Raw genomic sequence first — 19,629 nt, 5'->3', positions numbered from 1 at the left:
TTTTCCCACACTCTTTACATTTATGGGTTTTTTTCTTGCTGTGAAGCCCCTGATGCTGGGTAAGTTCTGTACGTGTGATGAAGGCCTTTCCACATTCTGTCCATGGGTATGGTTCCTCTCCATTATGGATCCTCCTATGTATCTGAAGGCCTCTGATCCAGGTGAAAGTTTGCCCACACTCATCACATTTATATATTTTTTCACCTGTGGCATCCTCATCGTGCAATTCCAAATTGCCATTAGGCTCACTGTCTCTTCTATGTTTGGCATGCTGAGACTCAGTTTCATTACATCCATCAAACTCCTCCCTATGTGGTTCTGTTACTTCACAAAATTCCTGCTTCATGCCTAACATTGTGATCTCAGTCTTCATATCATCATCTGAATCAACAAACCACAAAACTTGAGGAGAAAAAGCAACGCAAAAATAGTAGTTTAAGAGACAGACAGCTAGAAAGGACAGTCTTTATGTTAGGTTAATTTTAACAGTGGATATTATATAGTCTCTTTATTTGGAGTTCAGAGAAATATGTCAGTCAAGGCAGTAGGAATGGTAGTAACACAGGTATGGAAGTGAGAAAGAATAAAGCACAGCTGAGTTACCAGCAGAATATGGTAAATTTGATAGGATGTCTCTTCTGTGATTATAGAAGATTCCAAGTTCTATCTTGCTAGTAAACTCTTTCCATTGACATACTCCCTTACTGACTTTGATGTAGACAGCCACTATATAGAGAAACCAATGTTGTAAGGAACTGAGGGTAACTTCTGGCTAGCAGTTAGCAGGAGAGTGAGGCCCTCTATCTGACAACCTTCAAGAAACTGGGTCCTGCCAACATCCATGTGTCGTTGGAAATGGATGCTTCCCTTGTAACAGATGAGATGCCAGCCCTAGCCAACATCTCATAAAAGACCTTGAAGCAAAAGGCCCAGCTAAGCCATACCCAGACTCTTGACCCACAGATATTGTAGATAATAAATGTGTGTCTTCTTAAGCTGCTAACTTTGTGGTAATTTGTTAAGCAGCAACAAATAACTAATACACCACTAGTATACAAATGCAAAGTTTCCTAACTATAAGAACTATAATTTTTTAAAAATGAGGAAAAACAAACCACACATTAAAAAGCATATATATGTATATGCATGTATACATACACACAATACATATCTATGTGTGTGTATATACATTTATACTTATGTTTATATATTTGCATGTGTATGACATGTAAACAGAAAGCAGAAGAAAATTATATTAAGATCACACTTAGCTGTCATATCAATAAATGCAAATAGGCTTAATCTACCTGTTAGATCAAATTAGATTTGATCAGAACAAAACCCAATTTTATTATGTATGTAAGAGATATAACTAAAATAAAATGATTGAGAAAAGTTGCAAATAAAGAATGAACAAGGGTAAATTAAGCAAATACAAATAAAAAGAAAGAATTCATCAAAATCTCAATTTCAGAAAAAGACCAAAGAATAAAGTGAGATAAAGAAGAGTACTTTATAATGTTAAAGAATACAGTTTAAATGATGATAGAACAGATATGAATAATTATGCAGAAAATAACAGGAGTAACTTTCTTAAAGCAAAAATTATAGGAGATAAAAAAAACATAGACTTTGTCCTCCACCTAAAAAAACACCAAATGAACAAAAGTGAATGAAATCAATAAATTAAATCTCATGGAATATTTACATATGTCAAGCTCTATACCCTAAAAATAGAGAATTATCTTTTTCAGGTATACAGTGAACATTAATGAAAACTGATTACTTATTTGGCCACAAAAAAACCACAATAAATTCTAAAAGGTACCAAGAACATAAATATTCTCAGATAACAATGCAACAAATCTAAAATTAATAACACAGTCAGAAAACAAACAAGTCCTTCCATTTAAAAATTTCAAAATTTTCAACCAATTACTGGTTCAAAAGCAAAATACAAATATAAATTTCATATTTTCTAGAAAATAATAAAAATACTACATTTAAAACATTTGAGATTCATCTAAATCAGTGTTCAAGGAAATATTCATAGCACCATATAAATCAGTAATAGAGGGAGAGTGGAAACAGAGGGAGAATAAAACCAACCCAGCTTAAAAGTTAGGAAAAAAACACACAACAGAATAATCCAAGATAGCCTGCTCATTAATGCACACTTTGTTGACTTTTTTCCCCTTTCCTGTTTCAATAATCCCTCCTTGTGCTTCCTGGAATCAATTCTGATACAATCTACTACAACTTAAAATATGTAAATAAATGAACCAAAGGAGAACACATGGAAGGAATTAACTAAAATAAATGCAGAAACAAATTAAATATGAAAAATAAATGCTATCATGTTAAAACTGAATTGAATACATCAATAGGAACTCATGAATTTTTAGAAAAGAAATGTCCATTGAGCTCTGTCCAGGAAATGTCCTAAAAGCAGTGTTACCCTAGTGATAAGGACACCCCTAGCACCCAGATTTTGTTTTCCAGTACTAGTCTCCATTAAAAAGAACCAAAGCTCCTTCAGAAATGCTCGAGACCAGATCTGAGAACAGGGGAGGTACAAAGTGAGCCTGGAACAATTAATTTTGCTCAGAAAGCAAGCATTCAAAAATTAGTAGGGTCATGGCAAACAGATGTAGACGCAAAACTTAAGATGTCTACACAAGCCAAAGATGTGTCAATTTGAGCATTAAAAAAAGTAATGACTATGGTGGATTAAAACCCTGATTCAATGAAAATCTGTAACTCTATTACAATACTAACATAGAGAAAGTCCTAAAATCTCATGTCACAATTTGAAGTGCCTATTAAACCACTCCTTGGACTAAACATTGGTAAATAAAGGGAAAAAAACTAAGTACTAATCATAACTTCCTAGTAGGAAGTGACCAAACTGACATATTTGATGAGGGAAACTCTACTATAAATAAAAATGTCAGTTAATAATGTAGAAGGAATGAAATAATTATAAAATCATTCTGTCACCCTTGATAAAATGACTGACCCATAAAAAGATTATCCAACATTATGTATTTTCTTGATGAGAAACTGGCCATTCACATAGTGCCAAAGTGACACCACAAAGTTAGTAACAAGGGGAAAAATTAGCTGTTCAATGGAGGGATCAGACTCTCATCATACTAAGAAAGTGATTTAATAGTGGGTCACCCAGATATCAGTGTCTCCTATCACCTAATATTAATTTTATCCCCAAACGTTTAACTTGAATCCTTCAAGCCTTTTGATCTAACTTGCAGTTTATAGGAAATATAGGGAACGTGGGTATCAAAGGAAGTGACATAAATGAAGAAACAAACAAAATTTCAGAGGGTGAGACAACTAGCCTGGACTCATCAAAAAGACTGTTTAATGGGGGGAAGGGGGGCAGGCAAGAGACAGTAGGACTGCTCTAGAATAAAAAATTAAGAGGCATAACAACCATAGGTATCATGTAGCTCTGGTTTGGGCAAATCAATTTTAAAGACATTATGGAAAAACTGGGCTAATTTGAATTTGGGCTGAATTTAGGTAACATTAAAATGTAATGACGGGCCGGGCGCGGTGGCTCAAGCCTGTAATCCCAGCACTTTGGGAGGCCGAGGCGGGCGGATCACAAGGTCAGGAGATCGAGACCATCCTGGCTAACATGGTGAAACCCCGTCTCTACTAAAAAGTACAAAAAAAAAACTAGCCGGGCGAGGTCGCGGGCGCCTGTAGTCCCAGCTACTTGGGAGGCTGAGGCAGGAGAATGGCGTAAACCCGGGAGGCGGAGCTTGCAGTGAGCTGAGATCCGGCCACTGCACTCCAGCCTGGGCGACAGAGCAAGACTCCGTCTCCAAAAAAAAAAAAAAAAAAAAAAAAATGTAATGACGGGGAAAGGAGATTATAAACTGAAGAGAATCGGTTATAAAATACCATACATTTTTGTAAAAGGTATATGTGTGTATGCATATATACACACACACACATATATAAACATGGAAAAAGATGTACAGATATAAAAGTCATCAATCATAATCTCTGGGTGGTAGAATATAATGCTTTATTTTCTTTATTTTTATTTTTATTTTTTGAGATGGAGTCTCGCTCTGTCGCTCAGGCTGGAGTGCAGTGGCGCAATCTCCGCTCACTGCAAGCTCCGCCTCCCAAGTTCAGGCCATTCTTCTGCCTCAGCCTCCCAAGCAGCTGGGACTACAGGTGCCCACCACCATGCCCGCCTAATTTTTGTATTTTTAGTAAAGACAGGGTTTCACTGTGCTAGCCAGATGGTCCTGACCTTGTGATCCACCCCCCTTGGTCTCCCAGAGTGCTGGAATTACAGGCATGCACTACCATCCCTGGCAAATTTTGTATTTTTAAGAGATGGGGTTTCTTCATGTTGGTCAGGCTGGTCTCGAACTCCCAACCTCAGGTGATCTGCCTGCCTTGGCCTACCAAAGTGCTGGGATTACAGGCGTGAGCCACTGCACCTGGCTGGCTCTTTTTTTTTTCAATGCACATTACAGTTTCTGACCTATATCATTATGCTCCTTTCTAAAGAACTTTTTTTTTGCAAATGATGTGTATGGGCGACAAATTCTCCCACTTTTTGTATGAGGAAATCTTTTGTTTTTTCCTTCATTTTTGAAGGATAATTTTGCTGAATATAGCATTCTAGGTTGGTGAGATTTTTTTCAACATTTTACATATTTCACTCTACTCTCTTCTTGCTTGCATGCTTTCTGAAGAGAAGGCCAATGTAATTCTTATTCTGGCTTCCATATAGGTGAAGTAAATTTTCCTCTAGCTTATGATTTTATTTCTTTGGTTTTCTGCAGTTTGAATATGATATGCCTAGGTGTAGATGTTTTGTTTATTCTGCTTCACATTCTCTTGGGCTTCCTAGATCTGTAGCTTGGTGTTTATGATTAACTTTGGAAAAAACTCAGTCATTATTGCTTCAAATATTTCTTCTGTTCCTTTTTCTCTTCTCCTTATGGTATTTCCATTACATGCTGTTATGGACTGAATGTTTTGTCCCCTGCTCCCATTCACATATTGAAGCCCTAACCTCCACTGGGGTGGCATTTGGGGACGGGGCCTTTGGGAGGTAACTAGGGTTAGATGGAGTCATGATGGTGGGGCACTTATAATGGGATTATAAGTACCCTTATATTAAGAGACACCTAAGAGCTTTCTCACTCTTTTTGCCACGTGAGTATACAGCAAGAAGGCAACCCTCACCAGAAACCACATTTTTAGCCTAGGGAAATGTAGTAGGCAGAAATTTCCCCACCCACCCAAAGATGTCTATACCCTAATCTCTAGGATCTGTGAATATTATGTTATGTGGTAAGAGGGAAGTTTAAGGTTCGCTATCACCTGATCTTAAAATAGGGAGATTATCCTGTATTATCTGTGTAGGCCCAATGTAATTACAAGTATCCTTAAAAGTAGAAGGGGGAGTCCAAAGAGAGCTTGGAATGATATGACATGAGAAAGACTCAACTCAGTGTTGGCTTTGAAGATGGAAAAATAGGGCCAAGGGATGTGAACAACCTCTAGAACCTGGAAAAGACAATAAACCAGACTCTCCTCATTAAGTCCCCTAAATGAATGCATCTCTGCTGACATCTTGATTTTACCCCTCAAGTTCTTCTGCTCTGAAAAAAAGAGATTTTAGCCCAGTAATACTCATTTTGGACTTTTAATTTCCAGGACTGTATGATAATACACTTGTGTTAAGTGACAGCTTGTGGTCATCTGTTGTAGCAGCAATAGGAAACTAATATAGCTACCTATTACTCACTGTTGAGGCAGACCCCTTCCAAGTACTTTACCCAGTGCTTTGTGAATTAGGAGATTCTTCCATCTTGCTGGTGGGAATATGTACCGTTTCCAGCTTTGTCTTGAGTGTTTTGAGGACCTATAGATGTTGATTTATCTCAGCTTCTATTTATCTGAAAATGTCTTTACTTTTGTTCTGAAAATGTTTTGCTTAGTACAGAATTCTGTGTTGGCAGTTACTTTCCACAAATTTCAGTGTCTTTGGCACTGATTTTTTTTTACTTAGCTGCCAATCTAATTGTTGCTTCTTTTAAGGTACTTTTTTTTCTTGCTTTTAAGATACTTCTGCTGGGTGCAGTGGCTCACGTCTGCAATCCCAGCACTTTGGGAGGCCGAGGTGGGCAAATCGCTTGAGCTCAGGAGTTCAAGACAGCCTGGCCAACATGGCAAAATGCTGTCTTTACAAAAAATACAAAAATTAGTCAAGCATGGTGGTGTGCACCTATAGTCCCAGCCATTCAAGAGGCTGAGGAGATCATTGCTTGAGCCTGGGAGGTAAAGGGTGCAGAGATTGCACCACTGCACTCCAGCCTGGGCAACAGAGCAAGACCCTGTCTCAAAGAAAAAAACAAGATATTTCTGTCTTTAATTTTTAGTAGTTTTACTATGATATATCTAAATAATTTTTTTCATTTATCTTATCTGGGGTTCATATGGTTCTTATGGTCCCTGAATCTGTGCTTGATACCCTTCATAAATCTTAGGAAGTTCTCACCTATTTTGTCTGCAAATATTGTGTCTGTCTCCTCTCATTTCTCCTGCAATCCTAATGACAAATATTTTGGATCTATATTCTCTGTGTCTTACCCTTTTCCTATATAGCCCATACTTTGTCCCCTTGTGCCTCATTCTGGATATTTTTTTCTAAACTATTGTCTTCAGCTGTTTCATCTGATGCTATATCCATCCACTACTATTTCAGTTGTTTTCCAATTTCAGGATTTCCATTTCATTGTCCGCCCCAACTGCCCCCCTTGCCTGCCTCCCCCTCCCCCCGGCATTTTGTTAAACTTTTTTTTTTTTTTTGAGACGGAGTCTCACTCTGTCACCAGGCTGGAGTGCAGTGGCATGACCTCTGCCTCCCAGGTTCAAGCGATTCCCCTGCCTCAGCCTCCCGAGTAGCTGGGATTACAGGTGTGTGCCACCATGCCCGGCTAATTTTTTGTATTTTAGTAGAGGAGAGGTTTCACCTTGTTGGTCAGGATGGTCTTGATCTCCTGACCTCGTGATCCACCGCCTTGGCGTCCCAAAGTGCTGGGATTGCAGGTGTGAACCACCGCGCCTGACCTGTTAAACTTCTTAATCCTGTCACTTATATTTGAACACTGTATACATAGTTATTTAAAAATCTTGTATGATAACTATAATTCTATATTCCTCTTCAATGTATTTCTATTATCTGTTGCTTCTGTTGGGTTTTCCTTTGTGTCATTTTTTCTTCTCATATGCCTAGCTTTTAAAATGTTTTGCAAAATTGTTTGAGAAATAATTTGAGAGCTATGATAATATTTCCTCATAGAGAGGATTTCCAGGAAGCTATAGCATTATGGAATCACTGAAATTCAACTGCAGAAGAATATTCAAATTTGAGCTACAGTCCTGGGAAAGCCTGCCTGTCTGGTTCACCCTTACTCATCCTTTGGGGTCCCACATCATCAGTGAGGAAGTTAGTCAGTCCTGTCTTTCCCCAAACCACAACTTGGAAGTTCCCAGAATTCAACTTTGGTGTCTTTTTCTTTTGTGAACTTATCAAACATTTGACTCACTTTCTCAGGTGCCCCTCCTAGAATCAGAAGATACCTAGAAAAACAATGGCTCCAAAGACAGGGCTCATCTCCGTCTATCTCCATGCTCCTCTAATCTAGCAATCTTTCACTCTCTAATTAGTTCTCTAATGCCATTAGGTAGATTTTTTTTTTTTTTAAAGCATTCTTCCCAGCTTTTCCACTTCTCCTCAGTGGAAGAGTTGGTTCATAGTACCTTGTCTGCTATTATCAGAATCAGAATTCTGGTCATATGTTTTTGCAGGGTAGATGTAATTAGAAAAGTGATTTCAGCTCCAATTCCTATGAATTATTTTGACATTCTAACTTAAGGAAACATTTACATTTAACTTATTTGATTAAAAGTTCTTTAAAAAAGAATATATTATAAGCAATTCTTCCTGAGAAACTATCAATTTTGAAAAAATTCTCTAATTTTAGACCAGATAATTTCAGAATGTCCTTCAGCATTTTAAGCCTAAATCCTTTAAAAAATCCAAGTGAGGGCCGGGTGCAGTGGCTCATGCCTGTAATCCCAGTCTGCAATTGCCTGTAATCACCTTGGGAGGCCAAGGTGGGAGGACAGCTTGAACTCAGGAGTCCAAGACCAGTCTGGGCAACATGGCAAAGCCCCATCTCTACAAAAAATACAAAAATTAGCCAGGCATGGTGGTGTGCGCCTATTATCCTATTTGGAAGGCTGAGGCTGGAGGATGACTTGAGTTGGGAGGCCAAGGCTGCAGTGAGCTGAGATCGCACCACTGCACTACAGCCTAGGTGAGAGAGACCTTGTCTTAAAAAAAATAAAAATAAAAATCCAGTTGAGAAAAATATTGCTTTCTTAAACTCTTGGTCTTTAGCAGTGTCGGGGGTGAAGAGAAAAGGGGATTGCCTGTAATTAAAACTTTCACCGGGACTGACAGGTGTAGCTGGGGAATGCTTCTGGACTGAGGGGCAGAAGCTGTCTCAAGAATGCCCCTTTTTTCTTTTTTCTTTTTTCTTTGAGACGGAGTCTTGCTCTGTCCCCCAGGCTGGAGTGCAGTGGCCGGATCTCAGCTCACTGCAAGCTCCGCCTCCCGGGTTCACGCCATTCTCCTGCCTCAGCCTCCCAAGTAGCTGGGACTACAGGCACCCGCCACCACGCCCGGCTAGTTTTTTGTATTTTTTAGTAGAGACGGGGTTTCACCGTGTTAGCCAGGATGGTCTCGATCTCCTGACCTCATAATCCGCCCGTCTCGGCCTCCCAAAGTACTGGGATTACAGGCTTGAGCCACCGTGCCCGGCCTCCCTTTTTTCTTAAATGCCAAACTTTGTGTGAGGTACTAACAGATATCCCAGACTTAACATGTTCAATGAAAATAAAAAACAAATAGAAAAAATCCCTGCTCCAACTGCATTCTCCCATCACTGTTAAAGTAACTCCATTCTTTCATTCTTTCAGTTGCTCAGTGCCAAAACATTAAGAGTCTAAATAAAAATGAGTCAAAAGAAAATAATTTTGAGACAGGGTCTTGCTCTGTCACCCAGGCTGGAGTACAGTCACCAGATCATGGCTTGCTGCAGCCTTGACCTCCCTGGGTTCAGGTGATCCTCCCCTCAGCCTTGTGAGCAGCTGGGACTACAGGTGCATGCCTCCACACCTAATTTTTTTTTGTTGTTGTTGTTCTTTGCAGAGACAGGGTTTCACCATGTTGCCCAGGCTGGTCTTGAACTCTGGAGCTTGAGCTATCTGCCTGCCTCAGCCTTCGAAGGTGCTGGGATCACAGGCATGAGCTACCAAGCTGGGCCTTAAGAGACATTCTTGCCTCTTCTCGTTCTCTGTAGCTCTACGTCTAATCCATCAACAAAATCTTCTTGGCACTGCCTTCAATGTGTATCTAGAATCTGATCACATCTCGCCACCTCTGCTACCTTTATCTAAGCCATTCTCATTTCCTTTCTGGATTAGCTTTAATTCATTAATGCAAATAAAAACTAAAAACTAAAGAAAGCCTAAATAGCTCATAACTGTTCTCCCAGCTCTTACCCTGGCCCCATATAGTCTATTATAAGTTTTGACTTTTTAAAAACTGACATGTCATATCTTTCCTTACAATCCTGTAATAACTTTCAATTCACTTGGGATAAAATTCAAAAGTCCATAAACTGGCTTACAAGTCTATTTCTTTTTCTTTTCCTTTTTTTTTATTTTTTCAGGCTGAGTCTGACTCTGTCACCCAGGGTGGTGTGCAATGGCATTATCTTGTCTCACTGCAACCTCTACCTCCTGGTTCAAGTGATCCTCTTGCCTCCTGAGTAGCTGGGAGTACAGACGTGCACCACCACGCTGGACTTATTTTTGTATTTTTAGTAGAGACAGGATTTCACCCCGTTGGCCAGGCTGATCTCGAACTCCTGACCTCCAGTGATCTGTTCACCTCGGCTTCCCAAAGTGCTGGGATTATAGATGTGAGCCACCATGCCTAGCCTGCTTACAAGTCTATTTCTACAGGCCCTCTCCCCTGTCTCTCTGACCTCATTTCCTACTACTGTCTCACTGGCCTTGCTGTTTCTCCAATGTCAGCATCTTTGCAATGGCTGTACTCCCTTTCTGAGATGATGCTCTTAGGTAAAAAGGAAAAATATTTTATTTTCCCTTTGCTCATAGCATAGTCTGATATGTGCCTTCTTAGTTTACATTGTAGTTTAAGTAGTATAATCAGTTTGCATCACCAGACCCTGAAAAGTCAGGCATTATTTCTGAGGTTGAGGTTTTCTCATTCTTTTATGTTGGAGATTCATCTCACTCCGGGCTGCTAGCAGATGAGAATATGCCTGCCTGGTTTAGTTGTCAGTTGCTCTCAGAAATTCATGCAGAAAAGGGGCTATCACGATCAGGCTAAGCTGCCAGACAGGTCTCTTAGTTCACAAAGAACAGAAACCATTACATGCTAGTGATATTGACACTGTGCATACTTGTGACCCAGCAATTTGACTCCTGGGTATGTTCTCCAGAAAAACACTCCCAAAAGTGTTCAGAGCAAGACTGTTTACTATAAAGAGTTGTTTAAAATCACCTTCATTAGAGGAATGAATCAATGACTAAGCATTGCACAGCAGTTAAGCGGGTGAACTAGACTTTCATATATTAACATGAATAAACCTCAAAAAGCAGAATGGCATAAAATGAGACATATTAACACAAGACCAGTTTTGTAAATCAAGTATTTAAAGATGGGAGAAACACGACTGGGATGAAAGTAAGGAGAAAAAGTGTGTAATAATGAAAGCAAGGCCTCACACAGACCAATGATTATGATGTGCCAGGAAGTGAGTTCATAGTCAGTCCACACTGAGTACCCGAAGTTATTCATTGATCAGGTCTGGGAAGAGGGTAGAATCCTATGGCAAACATAATTAGAGGCCCCTCTGTAGGCTGGATTGAGACCAACCCATAAACAGAACCCTTGGAGTAGTCAATCAACACGCATGTTTTGAGGGCCTTTTCTGTATCAGTCATTATTCTGTATATTAGATACACAAAGATGAACAAGGCAATAAGGTCTGTTGTTCATCATACTGCAAGTTCACACAGTCTATGCACATTTCTACGCCTTTTTTTTTAAACAAAGGAATAGGAATTTTTGGGAAATATTTGCCAAAACACACATATTTATTTGCAGCATTTCTGAGACTAACATCATAAAAAACAAAAGGGAGTAAGTCTGGAAGAAGTGATACACTTATTGGGTCCCAGGAATAAATGTCAAAATCATTCTTAGAAAAATTTTAGTGAGCATTATGAATTCCAAGCAAACAACAATGTAGTCAATAATGTTTGGATTATCCAGGTTATAGTTATGTGATTAGTTATAAAGACTTACCCTCTACTCTCTACCTCTACTACAGAAAATAAAAAGTTAATAGTATCAAAGACAGTTAAATATCCATAGAGATTGGTCACAGATTAATTCCTCAACTCTGCCCATGAAGTGACATGCCAATCTTTTTCTAATAACAATTGTCTTTAATTCCATAAAATAATGTCAAAGTGATAATATGCATTTGGTCTATTTTTTTTACTGTCACCATTTCTATTTAATGGTCTTTTCCTTAATCATGACAGATGACATTGAAAAATTACTATCTCTCTACCACATATTTGATTATTGAGGTCCATTTTTGTTGTGTATCCTTTGTTGCTTAGTAAAGGATGAGTTCATCGAAATGTTTTCTTACATTTGTCCAAGTCATAAAGCTTCTATCTAGTGTGGACTCTGATGCTGGATAAGATCTGAACTTTGACTGAAGGTTTTCCCACATAATTTACAAAGAGCTTTTCCCCCCTATGGGAATCTTGATGCCCTTTAAGCAATGAGCTAATACTGTTAGCTTCCCTATGGTCGTATGCATACAGATTTGTTCCAGTGTGGATTTTCTGATGTATACGATTGAGGTTTTTTACATTTTTACATTTATAAATTTTCACTTCAGCATGGGTATTCTGATGATTGGAAAGTGCTAGCTTCCAAATAAAGGCCTTCCCTCACACACTACGTTCATAATGGTGCTGCTCTCCAGTGTGGATTCTCTGGTGGGTGACCAGAGCTGAACCACAATGAACCTTTTACTATCTTCTTCAGACCAATAGGGGTTTTCTCCAGTGCAGATTCTCTGATGTTTAATAAGGCTGTCACAGCATTTTGAGGCTTTGCTACACCCACGAATATAGATAAGGCTCTTGTCCAAAATGAATTTACTTATGTTCAATAATACTGAGTTCACACAGAAGGCCTTCCACACTGAAGATATCCATAAGAGCTCTCTGATGTCTGACAAGATCCAGTGTCTTAAGATTTTGCCACATTCTTTACTCTCATGCAAGCCCTCTTCAGGATGGCTTCTCTGTTGTTTCATGGAACTTGGGTTTACACTGAAGGTCCTTCCATGTTGAGGATAAACATAGGGCTTTCCTCCAGTTTGGACATGCTGGTGTTTAAGTCAGGGCTGCTGGTGTTTTAAGGGTTTTTTAAATAGGGAGGGATATTTTCAGAAAAATGACTTTCCCACTAACTTTACATTGAGAGCCTGCTTGTTTTATTACAGTTGCTGAGGTTGAAAATCATGTGCAAACTGAAAGGAGGGTTTCCTACTCTCAGAGCATTGGCAGGACTGAATTTCAGAGCAAATTCTCCCAGGTGTCTCAGGTTCCTTTATCAGTGATACTCTCCTTAGCTTTAGGCAATGTCTGTTGTGCTTCTTCAAAGGGGATCTCCCCTCACTTGGGAAAACTATTCAGAAGCCCATGAACTTGTTCAGTGTTGGGTCCCTAATAAATGTTTCTATTTAGTCCCCTGGACATCACTCTGTGTTGGACTTCTTCTGGAAAAGTCTTGCTTTGAAACAGACTCCTGTTTAAGGCCAGGAGTCACCATCTAAAAGAACAGGTTGATTATGCAATTAGCACCTTTTTACTGGAGACAGAAATGGGAATTCTAATGTAACATATATGAGTAGCCTACAGAGAGAACCTACCTAAAACACACTCTTTATATATGAAGGCTCTAAATAAGGATATATGTTTGCTTTTTCATTGATTTCTGCTCTTATCTTTAGTACTTTCTTCCTTAAGCTTTCTTTGGGTTTATTTTCCTGTTCTGAAACAGTAGGTCTCAATAAATGGTAGATAGTAGTAGTAGTAGTAGTAGTAGTAGTAGTATCATTAAAGTAAAACAGGAGAAGTAAAATAGAAGTAAGAGGATTGGGGAGATTCAATACTGATACAAGATCTACTATGAAGATAATAACATAGGAAGCAGAAGATGAAAGAGGTCATATCAACATCAACAATGTATTTTACTATGTACTTGGAGAAAGGATAAGAAATTCAAAGCTGATGGGGTATCAGAGAATATCTGGTCTGTTTACCCCATTTTTAAGGATATAGAAATTGAGGCCCAGGTATGGGGCATGAGCCTAGGTAATATGGTTACTCAGAGGTAACGACTGGATGAGACCAAGGGCTCCTGAATTTCACTTTTAGAGTTTTTACTAGCACACCTCATGACTCTTTAAAGCCCAACATGGTACATAGACATAAACCTTCAGATTAAAACTCTCATAATACAACACTGTGGTTAAGAGAAAAGATTGTGAAGTCAGACTTCTGGTTTCAATTCCTGGCTCTACCATTTCCTAATGGACAGGTTATTCAATGTCTCTGTTCTTCAACTTCTTCAGCTGTAAAATGGGAATATAGAAGTATCTGTCTCATAGCATTGTTATGCATTGAGAAAAAAATTTATATATAGGCATTCAGGAAAAGCCTTGGTATAGAAAGCATACCATAAATATTGGCTATCAGGGTAGATATGCTATCTCAATAATAGATTATTGTTATTACATACTGACTTCTTTGTAAGGATTATTTTCCCCACCCCACAGATACTAGGCTTGGTAATTTGAGTTGTTTTAGCTAATGAAGTGGAAGTTACATATGCTCCTCCAGAGTAGCTAATTTAAATCCATCACATAGTCCTACAACTGTTTTTTCTATTGCTGCAAGAGCAACACATTCAAGGTAGGACTGCTCCTCTAGCCTGGATCATAGAATAGAGACAATGTATTGCACAGCTGCAACTGACCCATAACTGATGTGCAGTAAGAATAAACCTTTGTTATTGCAAGCCACTGAGATTTGGGAGGTTGTTGGTTACATAACAAAAAGTTAATTGATCCTAATTAGTCCAAGATGGCTTGTACAATCTCAAGCCATACTAAGGGCTGCAAAGAATTCATAAAGAATAATAATAATAATCCCTGCAGTCAAAAAACTCACAATCAAAGGAGCAGGACAAGAGAGACAGATACAAAGTAAAACAGGGCCGGGTGCGGTGGTTCACGTCTGTAATCCTAGCACTTTGGCAGACCATGGCAGGTGGATTAGCTGAGCTCAGGAGTTTGAGACCAGCCCAGGCAACATGGTGAAACTCCATCTCTATTGAAAGTACAAAAATGAGCTAGGCAAGATGGCGCATGCCTATAGTCTCAGCTACTGAGGAGGCTGAGGCATGAGAATCGCTTGAAACTGGGAATTGGAAGTTGCCTTGAGTTGACATTGTGCCACTGCATCCCAGGCTAAGCAACAGAGTGAGAAACTGGCTCAAAACAAAAAAAAACAAACAAAGCAAAAGAGAAGATGAATGTTCTAAGAAAGAAACAATGTGCTATGGGAGGTGAAAGAAGGGGAAGATTGGAAGTAGTTACAGAAATGCAAATATGTTTGTTTAGAAATCAGACATCAATAGAGCTCAACCTAAAATGTTTTAATGAACTGTGCAACTTATTCTAAACATCTTCCAGGTTGAAGCTTTCCTACTTTTTGATAAAGAAGTTTAGAATCCCAACTAAGCACCCAAACTGTGATGTAGAAGATCCAGAGTTTTTTCCTGAGGAATAAATTGTCTTTACTTAGAAATTCGTCTACTACTCATGCTCACGCTGACGTGGGTTGGCTTTATAGCTGGGCAAGAATAAAGTTTAGCTATCTATTCACACATCCATCCCCTAAATCATCACAAAAAGAATCTGAGGTAGCCATAAAGAATATGTGATCAGATACTTGTCACAGAATTCAATCATGAATCTTAAGCCAATACTTGCTTAATGTATGTGAAATCTGAGAGACACTACTTGATTATCATTTAACTTTCCATCTAGATTCTTGAAGTTGAACCCTTTTGATTATCAAAATCAAGATTATATAAAGCAAATCCCTGAACATACTCTTAGCATCATGTAGAAATGCTTCACTAAGTTAGAAATTTCATGGGAGAATGAACTAAAACTATATTCAATAGCATGGATCCATCTCACAATGTCAAAAGAAACAAGTCAGCCACAAAGGAGTTACGTGGTATACACAAAGTTCAAAAACAGGCATAATTCATCATGGTGTTACAAGGAATCATGGGGATAAAGGCTTCTGGAAGGCTGAAAATATTATTTCTTGACCTGGGTGTAGGCTACACAAGTGTGTTCACTTAGTTTAAGTGATAAAATTGTATGCTTATGATTTGTATATTGTAGGTGTGTTGTAATTTAATAGAAGTTAACACAAGATTTTGTGGGATTGTTTTAGGGTTCACTATGACCCATTTTTTCTCTTTTTAAAACTATAGTTGAAGACAATATCTATTATTTAATATATTTTACACAGGGATTCAAGCAATATGTTTATTTGAATTTAGTTCCAGGAAAAAGTTTACCTCTGCAGTCAAAGACAGTTGCTTTCTTTTGTTAGGCAAATAAAAAACAATATAAAACAACCTATTTTCCCTTTTGCTAATTGCCAGAAAACTTCCACTTCAGTGCTCAAGCATATTAATTATTTCTGAGAAGAGAAAAATTTATCATCTGCAGTAGGTTGAGTGGTGGCCCCCAAAAAGTAATGTCTATGTCCTAACCCCTGGAATCTGTGAATGTGACCTTATTTGAAAAAAGGGTCTTGGCAGATAATTACTAAGTTTATGATCTCAAGATCAGATCAGCCTGGAATATCCAGGTGGACCCTAAATCCAGTGACAAGGATCCCTATAAGCGATAGGAAAGAAGACAGAGAGTAGACAAAAGCTGTGCGAATACAAAGGCTGAGATTTGAGTGATGTGGCTACAAGCCTAGGGTTCCTAGAATCTGGAAGAGGCCAGGAAGTACCCTAGAGCTTTCAGATGGAGTGCAGCCCTGCCAACAACTTAATTTGGACTTTTGGCCTCCAGAGCAGTGTGAAAATAAATTTCTGTTGTTCCATGCCACCAAGTTTGTGGTAATCTACTATGGCAACCCTATGAAACTAATACCATCTGAAGAGTTCAAACAAGGGGACACTCTGCCTTCATTTTAGCTCTCATCAGCAAGTTTCCTTTTGGGACATAACTAGTGCCCCGTTTTGGGGGTAATTTTTGTTTAAAATTGTACCCAAATATACTGGTAAAGTGCTGTCTAGTGTTCCTAAGTGCAACAAGACTGTCATGTGTCTTACAGAGAAAACAGGTGTGTTAGATAAGCTTCATTCGTGCATGAGTGATAGTGCTGTTGGCTATAAATACAATGTTAATGATTCAACAATTCAGTACATCCAGAAAAAGGAAGAGAAAATTTGGTCATCTGTACATGAAGTCACTAGGGAAAATGCTAAAAAGCCACATCTACAGTGTGAGATGAAGCTAGGAAAAAGCCAGGCATGGTGGCGCATGCCTGTAATCCCAGCTACTCAGGAGGTTGAGGCAGGAGAATTGCTTGAACCAGAGAGGCGGAGGTTGCGGTGAGCCAATATTGCACCATTGAACTCTAGCCTGGGCAACAAGAGTGAAACTCCATCTCAAAAAAAAAATTGAGAATTCATGAGATGACAACTAATTAAAGAAAAAAACCAAGAACATGTGAAACCCTTCTAAGTTAGTACTGGCTGGCTCCCACATTGATAGTAGGGAAAATGTTAAAGTTTCAGGCAAGACAGGTTCTAAAGATTAGAAGGCTATGGAATATTTTTAAAACACCTGTGTAGTATTATACAGAAAAGGGTTATGTGGAAGAGCTGCTTTCCTTATTTATTTTTATTTTTTATTTCTAGAGACAGGGTCTTGTTATGGTGCCTAGGGTGGTCTCAAACTTCTGGGCTCGTGATCCTCCTGCCCTGTCCTCCCAATGTGCTGGAATTACAGGTGTGAGCCACCTACCTGCTCAGCCAAGGAAGAGCTGCTTTCAAACCCTGATGGGACTGGTTTATTTTACAAGGATGTTGGCGAACAAATGTTTACAATGCAAATGACATATGGATTGATGAAAATATTATGACTACAGGCTCATGGGAATTTAACCCCCCATTAACTCTAGGAACAACAGTTCAGTACTCATTAATTCAGTGTTTGTGGTAACATTATAGGACCCAACTAACTGTAAGTAATGCAAACTGACTGTATATAGTCGTTCCTCGGTATCTGTTGGGGACTGGTTCCAGGACACCTCAGCATGCATAAGTCCCTTATATAAAACAACATGGTATTTACATATAACTACACACATCCTCCTATATACTTTTAAATCATCTCAAGGTTACTGATCATACCTAATTTAATGAAAATGCTATGTAAATAGTTGCTATACTATATTTTAAAAATGTTCTATTATTTTAGAAATCATCTACCAACAGAGCTCAACCTAAAATATTTTAATGAACTGTGCAACCACCAAGTAACACTTGTTCTAAAGTCTTATTTTTGTGCAGGTTAAACAGAGTCAAGAAAATGTGAAACCCTTCTCAGCTAGTGCTGGTTGGCTCGCACACAGGTAGTGTGAAAAATGTTAAATTTTCAGGCAAGGCAGGTTGTGAAGATCAGGATCAAGATAACTATTTATTTATTTTTGTTTTTTTATTTTTATTATTTCTGAATGCTGACAATACACGGTTGAATCCATGGATGTGGAACCTGTGGATGGGAAGAGCCAATTTCTGAGGGTAACAAATGGGAAAATGATTTCGTTTGAGTCTAAGAGGTTGGCAGCCTTCTATTTCTCTTCTGCTGAGTGTATCCAAAGAAGTGAATGGTTAGCAAAGGCTTGGAATATCCAAGTCTCAAAAATGTTGGAGGTATGAGAGAAGGGTAATCTCAAGATGAGTCACTGGAGAAAGGAACCTACAGTTGAGGTCACAGCAGGCCTTCCAGACAAAGACGCCAGCTATTACTACTTCTTTTTATCATGGTAGTAGAGGTCATGCTAATGTAATAAGGGGGAACAAAAGTATAAAGATTTGAAAAGAAGAAATACAACTGTCATTATTTGCAAATGGTATATGTAAAGACCAAAAATATCTATACGTTGTTAGAATGCTGGCTACAAAGTCAATATAGAAAAATCAATGCTAAGTCTCTGTAAACAGAAATTTTTAAAAATGACACTACTAACAATTACATGGAAGCAATGTCAAATGTCTAGAGATAAATCTAATAAAGATCATTAAGACCAACACAGAAAACCATAAAATATTATTGGGAAAAATTAAGACCCTAAAGAAATGGAATGCTATACCATGTTCATGAATTAGAAAATTCATGCAAGAATGTTGATTCTCCTCATTAATCTATAGATTCAATACACTCTCAATCAAAATCCCAATAATTTTTTAGAAGGGAGTGGGTCAAATTTGACAGCTGATCCTAAAATTTATATGTAAATGCAAAGAACCAGAACAGTCAAGACACTTATGAAGTAGGAGAAGGTGGTGGTGTTAAGAACTAAGCTGATGCAGTAAGAAGTGAGCTGTCAGGTGTTGTGGTGGTCAGTTAAAACGATATGCCAAAACGATAAGGTATCAGTCAAGCCTTCATTCGATCAGCAGTAGCATTCGATCAGCAGTAGCATTCGATCAGCAGTAGCATTAGCAAGAGGCTCAGCAGGAAAAAGTGCTGGCTCCTGCAGTGTTACATTCTTACCCATGGAACAGAGTCAAGCAAGCGTCAAAAGAATCAGCAAAGTATGGGGATCATCTCACTACTAAGACAAACCTGAATAAAAGGCTCCATCCATTTTATGGGCCTAAGGGCTGGGAGGAGAAAGAGGGAAAATTGCTAGGAGTGGAAAAGTACTAAATATTGAAAGTGAAGACAAGTGGCATCAAGGTTCCTGATCCCAGTAAAAAGGTCTCAGAATTGTTTAGAGGAGGCCACCAATAAAGACACCTCCAAATAGAGGTGCTTGGACTAGGTATGCAGATATGCCTAACAGCATGGCTGGGCCAGGGGTCTGGGTCCTTGACTGCAACTTTCTTCAGAGACTGCAATGCATTGGCTGTGCCCCAAGTCTGGCATGGGGAGCGTAGCTTTCCTTCATGAGGTGTACGGACTTTGTAACTGCCTATGGTTGGGCCTGAAAAATGACACATAAAATTTGGCATGGAGTCTGACTCTTCAAGTAGGATGATTTGCTCCACTGGATACCAGAACAATGTAAAGCTATAATAATTAGGAAAATCTCGTATTGATGCAGGGA

The sequence above is a fragment of the Trachypithecus francoisi genome, unplaced genomic scaffold (genome assembly GCF_009764315.1).
Source record: "Trachypithecus francoisi isolate TF-2019V2 unplaced genomic scaffold, Tfra_2.0 Lachesis_group10, whole genome shotgun sequence".
Lineage (NCBI taxonomy): Eukaryota > Metazoa > Chordata > Mammalia > Primates > Cercopithecidae > Trachypithecus > Trachypithecus francoisi.
Note: the sequence above shows the minus strand (reverse complement) of the source record.